Genomic DNA, 13,300 nt, shown 5'->3' on the forward strand with positions numbered 1-13,300 from the left:
CGGTTTAGGGTCCAGGTGAGGGTACGGCAACGCTTTAGGGGGAGCGTGCGTGTGAGGGCGCGGGTTAGTGTTAGCGTACGGGTTAGGATTAGGGGACGGGTGAGGGTCAGGCTTCGGGGAAGGGTCAGGGTTAGGGTTCGGGCTAGGGTTAGGGTTAGTGGACGGGGACGGTTTAGGGTCCAGGTGAGGGTACGGCAACGCTTTAGGGGGAGCGTGCGTGTGAGGGCGCGGGTTAGTGTTAGCGTACGGGTTAGGTGTAGGGGACGGGTGAGGGTCAGGCTTCGGGGAAGGGTCAGGGTTAGGGTTCGGGCTAGGGTTCGGGTTAGGGGACGGGGACGGTTTAGGGTCCAGGTGAGGGTACGGCAACGCTTTAGGGGGAGCGTGCGTGTGAGGGCGCGGGTTAGTGTTAACGTACGGGTTAGGATTAGGGGACGGGTGAGGGTCAGGCTTCGGGGAAGGGTCAGGGTTAGGGTTCGGGCTAGGTTTAGGGTTAGGGGACGGGGACGGTTTAGGGTCCAGGTGAGGGCACGGCAACGCTTTAGGGGGAGCGTGCGTGTGAGGGCGCGGGTTAGTGTTAGCGTACGGGTTAGGATTAGGGGACGGGTGAGGGTCAGGCTTCAGGGAAGGGTCAGTGTTACGGTTCAGTCTAGGGTTAGGGTTAGGGGATGGGGACGGTTTAGGGTCCAGGTGAGGGTACGGCAACGCTTTAGGGGGAGCGTGCGTGTGAGGGTGCGGATTAGTGTTAGCGTACGGGTTAGGATTAGGGGACGGGTGAGGGTCAGGCTTCGGGGAAAAGTGAGGTTTAGGGTTCGGGCTAGGGTTAGGGTTAGGGGACGGGGACGGTTTAGGGTCCAGGTGAGGGTACGGCAACGATTTAGGGGGAGCGTGCGTGTGAGGGCGCGGGTTAGTGTTAGCGTACGGGTTAGGATTAGGGGACGGGTGAGGGTCAGGCTTCGGGGAAGGGTCAGGGTTAGGGTTCGGGCTAGGGTTAGTGTTAGGGGACGGGGACGGTTTAGGGTCCAGGTGAGGGTACGGCAACGCTTTAGGGGGAGCGTGCGTGTGACGACGCGCGTTAGTGTTAGCGTACGGGTTAGGATTAGGGGACGGGTGAGGGTCAGGCTTCGGGGAAGGGTCAGGGTTAGGGTTCGGGTTAGGGTTAGGGAACGGGGACGGTTTAGGGTCCAGGTGAGGGTACGGCAATGCTTTAGGGGGAGCGTGCGTGTGAGGGCGCGGGTTAGTGTTAGCGTACGGGTTAGGATTAGGGGACGGGTGAGGGTCAGGCTTCGGGGAAGGGTCAGGGTTAGGGTTCGGGCTAGGGTTAGGGTTAGGGGACGGGGACGGTTTAGGGTCAAGGTGAGGGTACGGCAACGCTTTAGGGGGAGCGTGCGTGTGAGGGCCCGGGTTAGTGTTAGCGTACGGGTTAGGATTAGGGGACGGGTGAGGGTCAGGCTTCGGGGAAGGGTCAGGGTTAGGGTTCAGGCTAGGGTTAGGGTTAGGGGATGGGGACGGTTTAGGGTCCAGGTGAGGGTACGGCAACGCTTTAGGGGGAGCGTGCGTGTGAGGGTGCGGATTAGTGTTAGCGTACGGGTTAGGATTAGGGGACGGGTGAAGGTCAGGCTTCGGGGAAGAGTCAGGGTTAGGGTTCGGGCTAGGGTTAGGGTTAGGGGACGGGGACGGTTTAGGGTCCAGGTGAGGGTACGGCAACGCTTTAGGGGGAGCGTGCGTGTGAGGGCGCAGGTTAGTGTTAGCGTACGGGTTAGGATTAGGGGACGGGTGAGGGTCAGGCTTCGGGGAAGGTTCAGGGTTAGGGTTCGGGCTAGGGTTAGGGTTAGGGGACGGGGACGGTTTAGGGTCCAGGTGAGGGTACGGCAACGCTTTAGGGGGAGCGTGCGTGTGAGGGCGCGGCTTAGTGTTAGCGTACGGGTTAGGATTAGGGGACGGGTGAGGGTCAGGCTTCAGGGAAGGGTCAGGGTTAGGGTTCGGGCTACGGTTAGGGTTAGGGGACGGGGACGGTTTAGGGTCCAGGTGAGGGTACGGCAACGCTTTAGGGGGAGCGTGCGTGTGAGGGCGCGGGTTAGTGTTAGCGTACGGGTTAGGATTAGGGGACGGGTGAGGGTCAGGCTTCGGGGAAGGGTCAGGGTTAGAGTTCGGGCTAGGGTTAGGGTTAGGGGACGGGGACGGTTTAGGGACCAGGTGAGGGTACGGCAATGCTTTAGGGGGAGCGTGCGTATGAGGGCGCGGGTTAGTGTTAGCGTATGGGTTAGGATTAGGGGACGGGTGAGGGTCAGGCTTCGGGGAAGGTTCAGGGTTAGGGTTCGGGCTAGGGTTAGGGTTAGGTGACGGGGACGGTTTAGGGTCCAGGTGAGGGTACGGCAACGCTGTAGGGGGAGCGTGCGTGTGAGGGTGCGGGTTAGTGTTAGCGTACGGGTTAGGATTAGGGCACGGGTGAGGATCAGGCTTTGGGGAAGGGTCAGGGTTAGGGTTCGGGCTAGGGTTAGGGTTAGGTGACGGGGACGGTTTAGGGTCCAGGTGAGGGTACGGCAACGCTTTAGGGGGAGCGTGCGTGTGAGTTCACGGGTTAGTGTTAGCGTACGGGTTAGGATTAGGGGACGGGTGAGGGTCAGGCTTCGGGGAAGGGTCAGGGTTAGGGTTCGGGCTAGGGTTAGGGTTAGGGGACGGGGACGGTTTAGGGTCCAGGTGAGGGTACGGCAACGCTTTAGGGGGAGCGTGCGTGTGAGGGCGCAGGTTAGTGTTAGCGTACGGGTTAGGATTAGGGGACGGGTGAGGGTCAGGCTTCGGGGAAGGGTTAGGGTTAGGGTTCGGGCTAGGGTTAGGGTTAAGGGACGGGGACGGTTTAGGGTCCAGGTGAGTGTACGGCAACACTTTAGGGGGAGCGTGCGTGTGAGGACGCAGGTTTGTGTTAGCGTACGGGTTAGGATTAGGGGACGGGTGAGGGTCAGGCTTCGGGGAAAGGTTAGGGTTAGGGTTCGGGCTAGGGTTAGGGTTAGGGGACGGGGACGGTTTAGGGTCCAGGTGAGGGTACGGCAACGCTTTAGGGGGAGCGTGAGTGTGGGCGTGGGTTAGTGTTAGCGTACGGGTTAGGATTAGGGGACGGGTGAGGGTCAGGCTTCGGGGAAGGGTCAGGGTTAGGGTTCGGGCTAGGGTTAGGGTTAGGGGACGGGGACGGTTTAGGGTCCAGGTGAGGGTACGGCAACGCTTTAGGGGGAGCGTGCGTGTGAGGGCACGGGTTAGTGTTAGCGTACGGGTTAGGATTATGGGACGGGTGAGGGTCAGGCTTCGGGGAAGGGTCAGGTTTAGGGTTCGGGCTAGGGTTAGGGTTAGGTGACGGGGACGGTTTAGGGTCCAGGTGAGGGTACGGCAACGCTTTAGGGGGAGCGTGCGTGTGAGGGCGCGGGTTAGTGTTAGCGTACGGGTTAGGATTAGGGGACGGGTGAGGGTCAGGCTTCGGGGAAGGGTTAGGGTTAGGGTTCGGGCTAGGGTTAGGGTTAGGGGACGGGGACGGTTTAGGGTCCAGGTGAGGGTACGGCAACGCTTTAGGGGGAGCGTGCGTGTGAGGGCGCGGGTTAGTGTTAGCGTACGGGTTAGGATTAGGGGACGGGTGAGGGTCAGGCTTCGGGGAAGGGTTAGGGTTAGGGTTCGGGCTAGGGTTAGGGTTAGGGGACGGGGACGGTTTAGGGTCCAGGTGAGGGTACGGCAACGCTTTAGGGGGAGCGTGCGTGTGAGGGCGCGGGTTAGTGTTAGCGTACGGGTTAGGATTAGGGGACGGGTGAGGGTCAGGCTTCGGGGAAGGGTTAGGGTTAGGGTTCGGGCTAGGGTTAGGGTTAGGGGACGGGGACGGTTTAGGGTCCAGGTGAGGGTACGGCAACGCTTTAGGGGGAGCGTGCGTGTGAGGGCGCGGGTTAGTGTTAGCGTCCGGGTTAGGATTAGGGGACGCGTGAGGGTCAGGCTTCGGGGAAAGGTTAGGGTTAGGGTTCAGGCTAGGTTTAGGGTTAGGGGACGGGGACGGTTTAGGGTCCAGGTGAGGGTACGGCAACGCTTTAGGGGGAGCGTGCGTGTGAGGACGTGGGTTAGTGTTAGCGTACGGGTTAGGATTAGGGGACGGGTGAGGGTCAGGCTTCGGGGAAGGGTCAGGGTTAGGGTTCGGGCTAGGGTTAGGGTTAGGGGACAGGGACGGTTTAGGGTCCAGGTGAGGGTACGGCAACGCTTTAGGGGGAGCGTGCGTGTGAGGGCGCGGGTTAGTGTTAGCGTACGGGTTAGGATTAGGGGACGGGTGAGGGTCAGGCTTCGGGGAAGGGTCAGGGTTAGGGTTCGGGCTAGGGTTAGGGTTAGGGGACGGGGATGGTTTAGGGTCCAGGTGAGGGTACGGCAACGCTTTAGGGGGAGCGTGCGTGTGAGGGCGCGGGTTAGTGTTAGCGTACGGGTTAGGATTAGGGGACGGGTGAGGGTCAGGCTTCGGGGAAAGGTTAGGGTTAGGGTTCGGGCTAGGGTTAGGGTTAGGGGACGGGGACGTTTTAGGGTCCAGGTGAGGGTACGGCAACGCTTTAGGGGGAGCGTGCGTGTGAGGGCGTGGGTTAGTGTTAGCGGACGGGTTAGGATTAGGGGACGGGTGTGGGTCAGGCTTCGGGGAAGGGTCAGGGTTAGGGTTCGGGCTAGGGTTAGGGTTAGGGGACGGGGACGGATTAGGGTCCCGGTGAGGGTACGGCAACGCTTTAGGGGGAGCGTGCGTGTGAGGGCGCAGGTTAGTGTTAGCGTATGGGTTAGGATTACGGGACGGGTGAGGGTCAGGCTTCGGGGAAGGGTTAGGGTTAGGGTTCGGGCTAGGGTTAGGGTTAAGAGACGGGGACGGTTTAGGGTCCAGGTGAGTGTACGGCAACACTTTAGGGGGAGCGTGCGTGTGAGGACGCAGGTTTGTGTTAGCGTACGGGTTAGGATTAGGGGACGGGTGAGGGTCAGGCTTCGGGGAAAGGTTAGGGTTAGGGTTCGGGCTAGGGTTAGGGTTAGGGGACGGGGACGGTTTAGGGTCCAGGTGAGGGTACGGCAACGCTTTAGGGGGAGCGTGCGTGTGAGGGCACGGGTTAGTGTTAGCGTACGGGTTAGGATTATGGGACGGGTGAGGGTCAGGCTTCGGGGAAGGGTCAGGTTTAGGGTTCGGGCTAGGGTTAGGGTTAGGGGACAGGGACAGTTTAGGGTCCAGGTGAGGGTACGGCAACGCTTTAGGGGGAGCGTGCGTGTGAGGGCGTGGGTTAGTGTTAGCGTACGGGTTAGGATTAGGGGACGGTTGAGGGTCAGGCTTCGGGGAAGGGTTAGGGTTAGGGTTTGGGCTAGGGTTAGGGTTAGGGGACGGGGACGGTTTAAGGTCCAGGTGAGGGTACGGCAACGCTTTAGGGGGAGCGTGCGTGTGAGGGCGCGGGTTAGTGTTAGCGTACGGGTTAGGATTAGGGGACGTGTGAGGGTCAGGCTTCGGGGAAGGGTCAGGGTTAGGGTTCGGGCTAGGGTTAGGGTTAGGGGACGGGGACGGTTTAGGGTCCAAGTGAGGGTACGGCAACGCTTTAGGGGGAGCGTGCGTGTGAGGGCGCGGGTTAGTGTTAGCGTACGGGTTAAGATTAGGCGACGGTTGAGGGTCAGGCTTCGGGGAAGGGTTAGGGTTAGGGTTCGGGCTAGGGTTAGGGTTAGGGGACGGGGACGGTTTAGGGTCCAGGTGAGGGTATGGCAATGCTTTAGGGGGAGCGTGCGTGTGAGGGCGCGGGTTAGTGTTAGCGTACGTGTTAGGATTATGGGACGGGTGAGGGTCAGGCTTCGGGGAAGGGTTAGGGTTAGGGTTCGGGCTAGGGTTAGGGTTAGGGGACGGGGACGGTTTAGGATCCAGGTGAGGGTACGGCAACGCTTTAGGGGGAGCGTGCGTGTCTGGGCGCGGGTTAGTGTTAGCGTACGGGTTAGGATTAGGGGACGGGTGAGGGTCAGGCTTCGGGGAAGGGTTAGGGTTAGGGTTCGGGCTAGGGTTAGGGTTAGGGGACGGGGACGGTTTAGGGTCCAGGTGAGGGTACAGCAACGCTTTAGGGGGAGCGTGCGTGTGAGGGCGCGGGTTAGTGTTAGCGTCCGGGTTAGGATTAGGGGACGCGTGAGGGTCAGGCTTCGGGGAAAGGTTAGGGTTAGGGTTCAGGCTAGGGTTAGGGTTAGGGGACGGGGACGGTTTAGGGTCCAGGTGAGGGTACGGCAACGCTTTAGGGGGAGCGTGCGTGTGAGGACGTGGGTTAGTGTTAGCGTACGGGTTAGGATTAGGGGACGGGTGAGGGTCAGGCTTCGGGGAAGGGTCAGGGTTAGGGTTCGGGCTAGGGTTAGGGTTAGGGGACAGGGACGGTTTCGGGTCCAGGTGAGGGTACGGCAACGCTTTAGGGGGAGCGTGCGTGTGAGGGAGCGGGTTAGTGTTAGCGTACGGGTTAGGATTAGGGGACGGGTGAGGGTCAGGCTTCGGGGAAGGGTCAGGGTTAGGGTTCGGGCTAGGGTTAGGGTTAGGGGACGGGGACGGTTTAGGGTCCAGGTGAGGGTACGGCAACGCTTTAGGGGGAGCGTGCGTGTGAGGGCGCGGGTTAGTGTTAGCGTACGGGTTAGGATTAGGGGACGGGTGAGGGTCAGGCTTCGGGGAAAGGTTAGGGTTAGGGTTCGGGCTAGGGTTAGGGTTAGGGGACGGGGACGTTTTAGGGTCCAGGTGAGGGAACGGCAACGCTTTAGGGGGAGCGTGCATGTGAGGGCGTGGGTTAGTGTTAGCGTACGGGTTAGGATTAGGGGACGGGTGAGGGTCAGGCTTCGGGGAAGGGTCAGGGTTAGGGTTCGGGCTAGGGTTAGGGTTAGGGGACGGGGACGGTTTAGGGTCCAGGTGAGGGTACGGCAACGCTTTAGGGGGAGCGTGCGTGTGAGGGCGTGGGTTAGTGTTAGCGTACGGGTTAGGATTAGGGGACGGGTGAGGGTCAGGCTTCGGGGAAGGGTCAGGGTTAGGGTTCGGGCTAGGGTTAGGGTTAGGTGACGGGGACGGTTTAGGGTCCAGGTGAGGGTACGGCAACGCTTTAGGGGGAGCGTGCGTGTGAGGGCGCGGGTTAGTGTTAGCGTACGGGTTAGGATTAGGGGACGGGTGAGGGTCAGGCTTCGGGGAAGGGTTAGGGTTAGGGTTCGGGCTAGGGTTAGGGTTAGGGGACGGGGACGGTTTAGGGTCCAGGTGAGGGTACGGCAACGCTTTAGGGGGAGCGTGCGTGTGAGGGCGCGGGTTAGTGTTAGCGTACGGGTTAGGATTAGGGGACGGGTGAGGGTCAGGCTTCGGGGAAGGGTTAGGGTTAGGGTTCGGGCTAGGGTTAGGGTTAGGGGACGGGGACGGTTTAGGGTCCAGGTGAGGGTACGGCAACGCTTTAGGGGGAGCGTGCGTGTGAGGGCGCGGGTTAGTGTTAGCGTACGGGTTAGGATTAGGGGACGGGTGAGGGTCAGGCTTCGGGGAAGGGTTAGGGTTAGGGTTCGGGCTAGGGTTAGGGTTAGGGGACGGGGACGGTTTAGGGTCCAGGTGAGGGTACGGCAACGCTTTAGGGGGAGCGTGCGTGTGAGGGCGCGGGTTAGTGTTAGCGTCCGGGTTAGGATTAGGGGACGCGTGAGGGTCAGGCTTCGGGGAAAGGTTAGGGTTAGGGTTCAGGCTAGGGTTAGGGTTAGGGGACGGGGACGGTTTAGGGTCCAGGTGAGGGTACGGCAACGCTTTAGGGGGAGCGTGCGTGTGAGGACGTGGGTTAGTGTTAGCGTAAGTGTTAGGATTAGGGGACGGGTGAGGGTCAGGCTTCGGGGAAGGGTCAGGGTTAGGGTTCGGGCTAGGGTTAGGGTTAGGGGACAGGGACGGTTTAGGGTCCAGGTGAGGGTACGGCAACGCTTTAGGGGGAGCGTGCGTGTGAGGGCGCAGGTTAGTGTTAGCGTACGGGTTAGGATTAGGGGACGGGTGAGGGTCAGGCTTCGGGGAAGGGTCAGGGTTAGGGTTCGGGATAGGGTTAGGGTTAGGGGACGGGGACGGTTTAGGGTCCAGGTGAGGGTACGGCAACGCTTTAGGGGGAGCGTGCGTGTGAGGGCGCGGGTTAGTGTTAGCGTACGGGTTAGGATTAGGGGACGGGTGAGGGTCAGGCTTCGGGGAAAGGTTAGGGTTAGGGTTCGGGCTAGGGTTAGGGTTAGGGGACGGGGACGTTTTAGGGTCCAGGTGAGGGTACGGCAACGCTTTAGGGGGAGCGTGCGTGTGAGGGCGTGGGTTAGTGTTAGCGTACGGGTTAGGATTAGGGGACGGGTGAGGGTCAGGCTTCGGGGAAGGGTCAGGGTTAGGGTTCGGGCTAGGGTTCGGGTTAGGGGACGGGGACGGTTTAGGGTCCAGGTGAGGGTACGGCAACGCTTTAGGGGGAGCGTGCGTGTGAGGGCACGGGTTAGTGTTAGTGTACGGGTTAGGATTATGGGACGGGTGAGGGTCAGGCTTCGGGGAAGGGTCAGGTTTAGGGTTCGGGCTAGGGTTAGGGTTAGGGGACGGGGATGGTTTAGGGTCCAGGTGAGGGTACGGCAACGCTTTAGGGGGAGCGTGCGTGTGAGGGCGCGGGTTAGTGTTAGCGTACGGGTTAGGATTAGGGGACGGGTGAGGGTCAGGCTTCGGGGAAGGGTTAGGGTTAGGGTTTGGGCTAGGGTTAGGGTTAGGGGACGGGGACGGTTTAAGGTCCAGGTGAGGGTACGGCAACGCTTTAGGGGGAGCGTGCGTGTGAGGGCGCGGATTAGTGTTAGCGTACGGGTTAGCATTAGGTGACGGGTGAGGGTCAGGCTTCGGGGAAAGGTTAGGGTTAGGGTTCGGGCTAGGGTTAGGGTTAGGGGACGGGGACGGTTTAGGGTCCAGGTGAGGGTACGGCAACGCTTTAGGGGGAGCGTGAGTGTGAGGGCGTGGGTTAGTGTTAGCGTACGGGTTAGGATTAGGGGACGGGTGAGGGTCAGGCTTCGGGGAAGGGTCAGGGTTAGGGTTCGGGCTAGGGTTAGGGTTAGGGGACGGGGACGGTTTAGGGTCCAGGTGAGGGTACGGCAACGCTTTAGGGGGAGCGTGCGTGTGAGGGCGCGGGTTAGTGTTAGCGTACGGGTTAGGATTAGGGGACGGGTGAGGGTCAGGCTTCGGGGAAGGGTTAGGGTTAGGGTTTGGGCTAAGGTTAGGGTTAGGGGACGGGGACGGTTTAAGGTCCAGGTGAGGGTACGGCAACGCTTTAGGGGGAGAGTGCGTGTGAGGGCGCGGGTTAGTGTTAGCGTACGGGTTAGGATTAGGGGACGTGTGAGGGTCAGGCTTCGGGGAAGGGTCAGGGTTAGGGTTCGGGCTAGGGTTAGGGTTAGGGGACGGGGACGGTTTAGGGTCCAGGTGAGGGTACGGCAACGCTTTAGGGGGAGCGTGAGTGTGAGGGCGTGGGTTAGTGTTAGCGTACGGGTTAGGATTAGGGGACGGGTGAGGGTCAGGCTTCGGGGAAGGGTCAGGGTTAGGGTTCGGGCTAGGGTTAGGGTTAGGGGACGGGGACGGTTTAGGGTCCAGGTGAGGGTACGGCAACGCTTTAGGGGGAGCGTGCGTGTGAGGGCGCGGGTTAGTGTTAGCGTACGGGTTAGGATTAGGGGACGGGTGAGGGTCAGGCTTCGGGGAAGGGTTAGGGTTAGGGTTTGGGCTAAGGTTAGGGTTAGGGGACGGGGACGGTTTAAGGTCCAGGTGAGGGTACGGCAACGCTTTAGGGGGAGCGTGCGTGTGAGGGCGCGGGTTAGTGTTAGCGTACGGGTTAGGATTAGGGGACGTGTGAGGGTCAGGCTTCGGGGAAGGGTTAGGGTTAGGGTTCGGGCTAGGGTTAGGGTTAGGGGACGGGGACGGTTTAGGGTCCAGGTGAGGGTACGGCAACGCTTTAGGTGGAGCGTGCGTGTGAGGGCGCGGGTTAGTGTTAGCGTACGGGTTAGGATTAGGCGACGGTTGAGGGTCAGGCTTCGGGGAAGGGTTAGGGTTAGGGTTCGGGCTAGGGTTAGGGTTAGGGGACGGGGACGGTTTAGGGTCCAGGTGAGGGTATGGCAATGCTTTAGGGGGAGCGTGCGTGTGAGGGCGCGGGTTAGTGTTAGCGTACGTGTTAGGATTATGGGACGGGTGAGGGTCAGGCTTCGGGGAAGGGTTAGGGTTAGGGTTCGGGCTAGGGTTAGGGTTAGGGGACGGGGACGGTTTAGGGTCCAGGTGAGGGTACGGCAACGCTTTAGGGGGAGCGTGCTTGTCTGGGCGCGGGTTAGTGTTAGCGTACGGGTTAGGATTAGGGGACGGGTGAGGGTCAGGCTTCGGGGAAGGGTTAGGGTTAGGGTTCGGGCTAGGGTTAGGGTTAGGGGACGGGGACGGTTTAGGGTCCAGGTGAGGGTACGGCAACGCTTTAGGGGGAGCGTGCGTGTGAGGGCGCGGGTTAGTGTTAGCGTACGGGTTAGGATTTGGGGACGGTTGAGGGTCAGGCTTCGGGGAAGGGTTAGGGTTAGGGTTCGGGCTAGGGTTAGGGTTAGGAGACGGGGACGGTTTAGGGTCCAGGTGAGGGAACGGCAACGCTTTAGGGGGAGCGTGCGTGTGAGGGCGCGGGTTAGTGTTAGCGTACGGGTTAGGATTAGGGGACGCGTGAGCGTCAGGCTTCGGGGAAAGGTTAGGGTTAGGGTACAGGCTAGGGTTAGGGTTAGGGGACGCGGACGGTTTAGGGTCCAGGTGAGGGTACGGCAACGCTTTAGGGGGAGCGTGCGTGTGAGGACGTGGCTTAGTGTTAGCGTACGGGTTAGGATTAGGGGACGGGTGAGGGTCAGGCTTCGGGGAAGGGTCAGGGTTAGGGTTCGGGCTAGGGTTAGGGTTAGGTGACGGGGACGGTTTAGGGTCCAGGTGAGGGTACGGAAACGCTTTAGGGGGAGCGTGCGTGTGAGGGCGCGGGTTAGTGTTAGCGTACGTGTTAGGATTAGGGGACGGGTGAGGGTCAGGCTTCGGGGAAGGGTTAGGGTTAGGGTTCGGGCTAGGGTTAGGGTTAGGGGACGGGGACGGTTTAGGGTCCAGGTGAGGGTACGGCAACGCTTTAGGGGGAGCGTGCGTGTGAGGGCGCGGGTTAGTGTTAGCATACGGGTTAGGATTAGGGGACGGGTGAGGGTCAGGCTTCGGGGAAGGGTTAGGGTTAGGGTTCGGGCTAGGGTTAGGGTTAGGGGACGGGGACGGTTTAGGGTCCAGGTGAGGGTACGGCAACGCTTTAGGGGGAGCGTGCGTGTGAGGGCGCGGGTTAGTGTTAGCGTACGGGTTAGGATTAGGGGACGGGTGAGTGTCAGGCTTCGGGGAAGGGTCAGGGTTAGGGTTCGGGCTAGGGTTAGGGTTAGGGGACGGGGACGGTTTAGGGTCCAGGTGAGGGTACGGCAACGCTTTAGGGGGAGCGTGCGTGTGAGGGCGCGGGTTAGTGTTAGCGTACGGGTTAGGATTAGGGGACGGGTGAGGGTCAGGCTTCGGGGAAGGGTCAGGGTTAGGGTTTGGGCTAGGGTTAGGGTTAGTGGACGGGGACGGTTTAGGGTCCAGGTGAGGGTACGGCAACGCTTTAGGGGGAGCGTGCGTGTGAGGGCGCGGGTTAGTGTTAGCGTACGGGTTAGGTGTAGGGGACGGGTGAGGGTCAGGCTTCGGGGAAGTGTCAGGGTTAGGGTTCGGGCTAGGGTTCGGGTTAGGGGACGGGGACGGTTTAGGGTCCAGGTGAGGGTACGGCAACGCTTTAGGGGGAGCGTGCGTGTGAGGGCGCGGGTTAGTGTTAACGTACGGGTTAGGATTAGGGGACGGGTGAGGGTCAGGCTTCGGGGAAGGGTCAGGGTTAGGGTTCGGGCTAGGTTTAGGGTTAGGGGACGGGGACGGTTTAGGGTCCAGGTGAGGGCACGGCAACGCTTTAGGGGGAGCGTGCGTGTGAGGGTGCGGATTAGTGTTAGCGTACGGGTTAGGATTAGGGGACGGGTGAGGGTCAGGCTTCGGGGAAAAGTGAGGTTTAGGGTTCGGGCTAGGGTTAGGGTTAGGGGACGGGGACGGTTTAGGGTCCAGGTGAGGGTACGGCAACGATTTAGGGGGAGCGTGCGTGTGAGGGCGCGGGTTAGTGTTAGCGTACGGGTTAGGATTAGGGGACGGGTGAGGGTCAGGCTTCGGGGAAGGGTCAGGGTTAGGGTTCGGGCTAGGGTTAGGGTTAGGGGACGGGGACGGTTTAGGGTCCAGGTGAGGGTACGGCAACGCTTTAGGGGGAGCGTGCGTGTGACGGCGCGCGTTAGTGTTAGCGTACGGGTTAGGATTAGGGGACGGGTGAGGGTCAGGCTTCGGGGAAGGGTCAGGGTTAGGGTTCGGGTTAGGGTTAGGGAACGGGGACGGTTTAGGGTCCAGGTGAGGGTACGGCAATGCTTTAGGGGGAGCGTGCGTGTGAGGGCGCGGGTTAGTGTTAGCGTACGGGTTAGGATTAGGGGACGGGTGAGGGTCAGGCTTCGGGGAAGGGTCAGGGTTAGGGTTCGGGCTAGGGTTAGGGTTAGGGGACGGGGACGGTTTAGGGTCCAGGTGAGGGTACGGCAACGCTTTAGGGGGAGCGTGCGTGTGAGGGCCCGGGTTAGTGTTAGCGTACGGGTTAGGATTAGGGGACGGGTGAGGGTCAGGCTTCGGGGAAGGGTCAGGGTTAGGGTTCAGGCTAGGGTTAGGGTTAGGGGATGGGGACGGTTTAGGGTCCAGGTGAGGGTACGGCAACGCTTTAGGGGGAGCGTGCGTGTGAGGGTGCGGATTAGTGTTAGCGTACGGGTTAGGATTAGGGGACGGGTGAAGGTCAGGCTTCGGGGAAGAGTCAGGGTTAGGGTTCGGGCTAGGGTTAGGGTTAGGGGACGGGGACGGTTTAGGGTCCAGGTGAGGGTACGGCAACGCTTTAGGGGGAGCGTGCGTGTGAGGGCGCAGGTTAGTGTTAGCGTACGGGTTAGGATTAGGGGACGGGTGAGGGTCAGGCTTCGGGGAAGGTTCAGGGTTAGGGTTCGGGCTAGGGTTAGGGTTAGGGGACGGGGACGGTTTAGGGTCCAGGTGAGGGTACGGCAACGCTTTAGGGGGAGCGTGCGTGTGAGGGCGCGGCTTAGTGTTAGCGTACGGGTTAGGATTAGGGGACGGGTGAGGGTCAGGCTTCAGGGAAGGGTCAGGGTTAGGGTTCGGGCTACGGTTAGGGTTAGGGGACGGGGACGGTTTAGGGTCCAGGTGAGGGTACGGCAACGCTTTAGGGGG

The sequence above is a fragment of the Stenella coeruleoalba genome (genome assembly GCF_951394435.1).
Source record: "Stenella coeruleoalba genome assembly, contig: scaffold_81, whole genome shotgun sequence".
In the NCBI taxonomy this organism is placed as follows: Eukaryota; Metazoa; Chordata; class Mammalia; order Artiodactyla; family Delphinidae; genus Stenella; species Stenella coeruleoalba.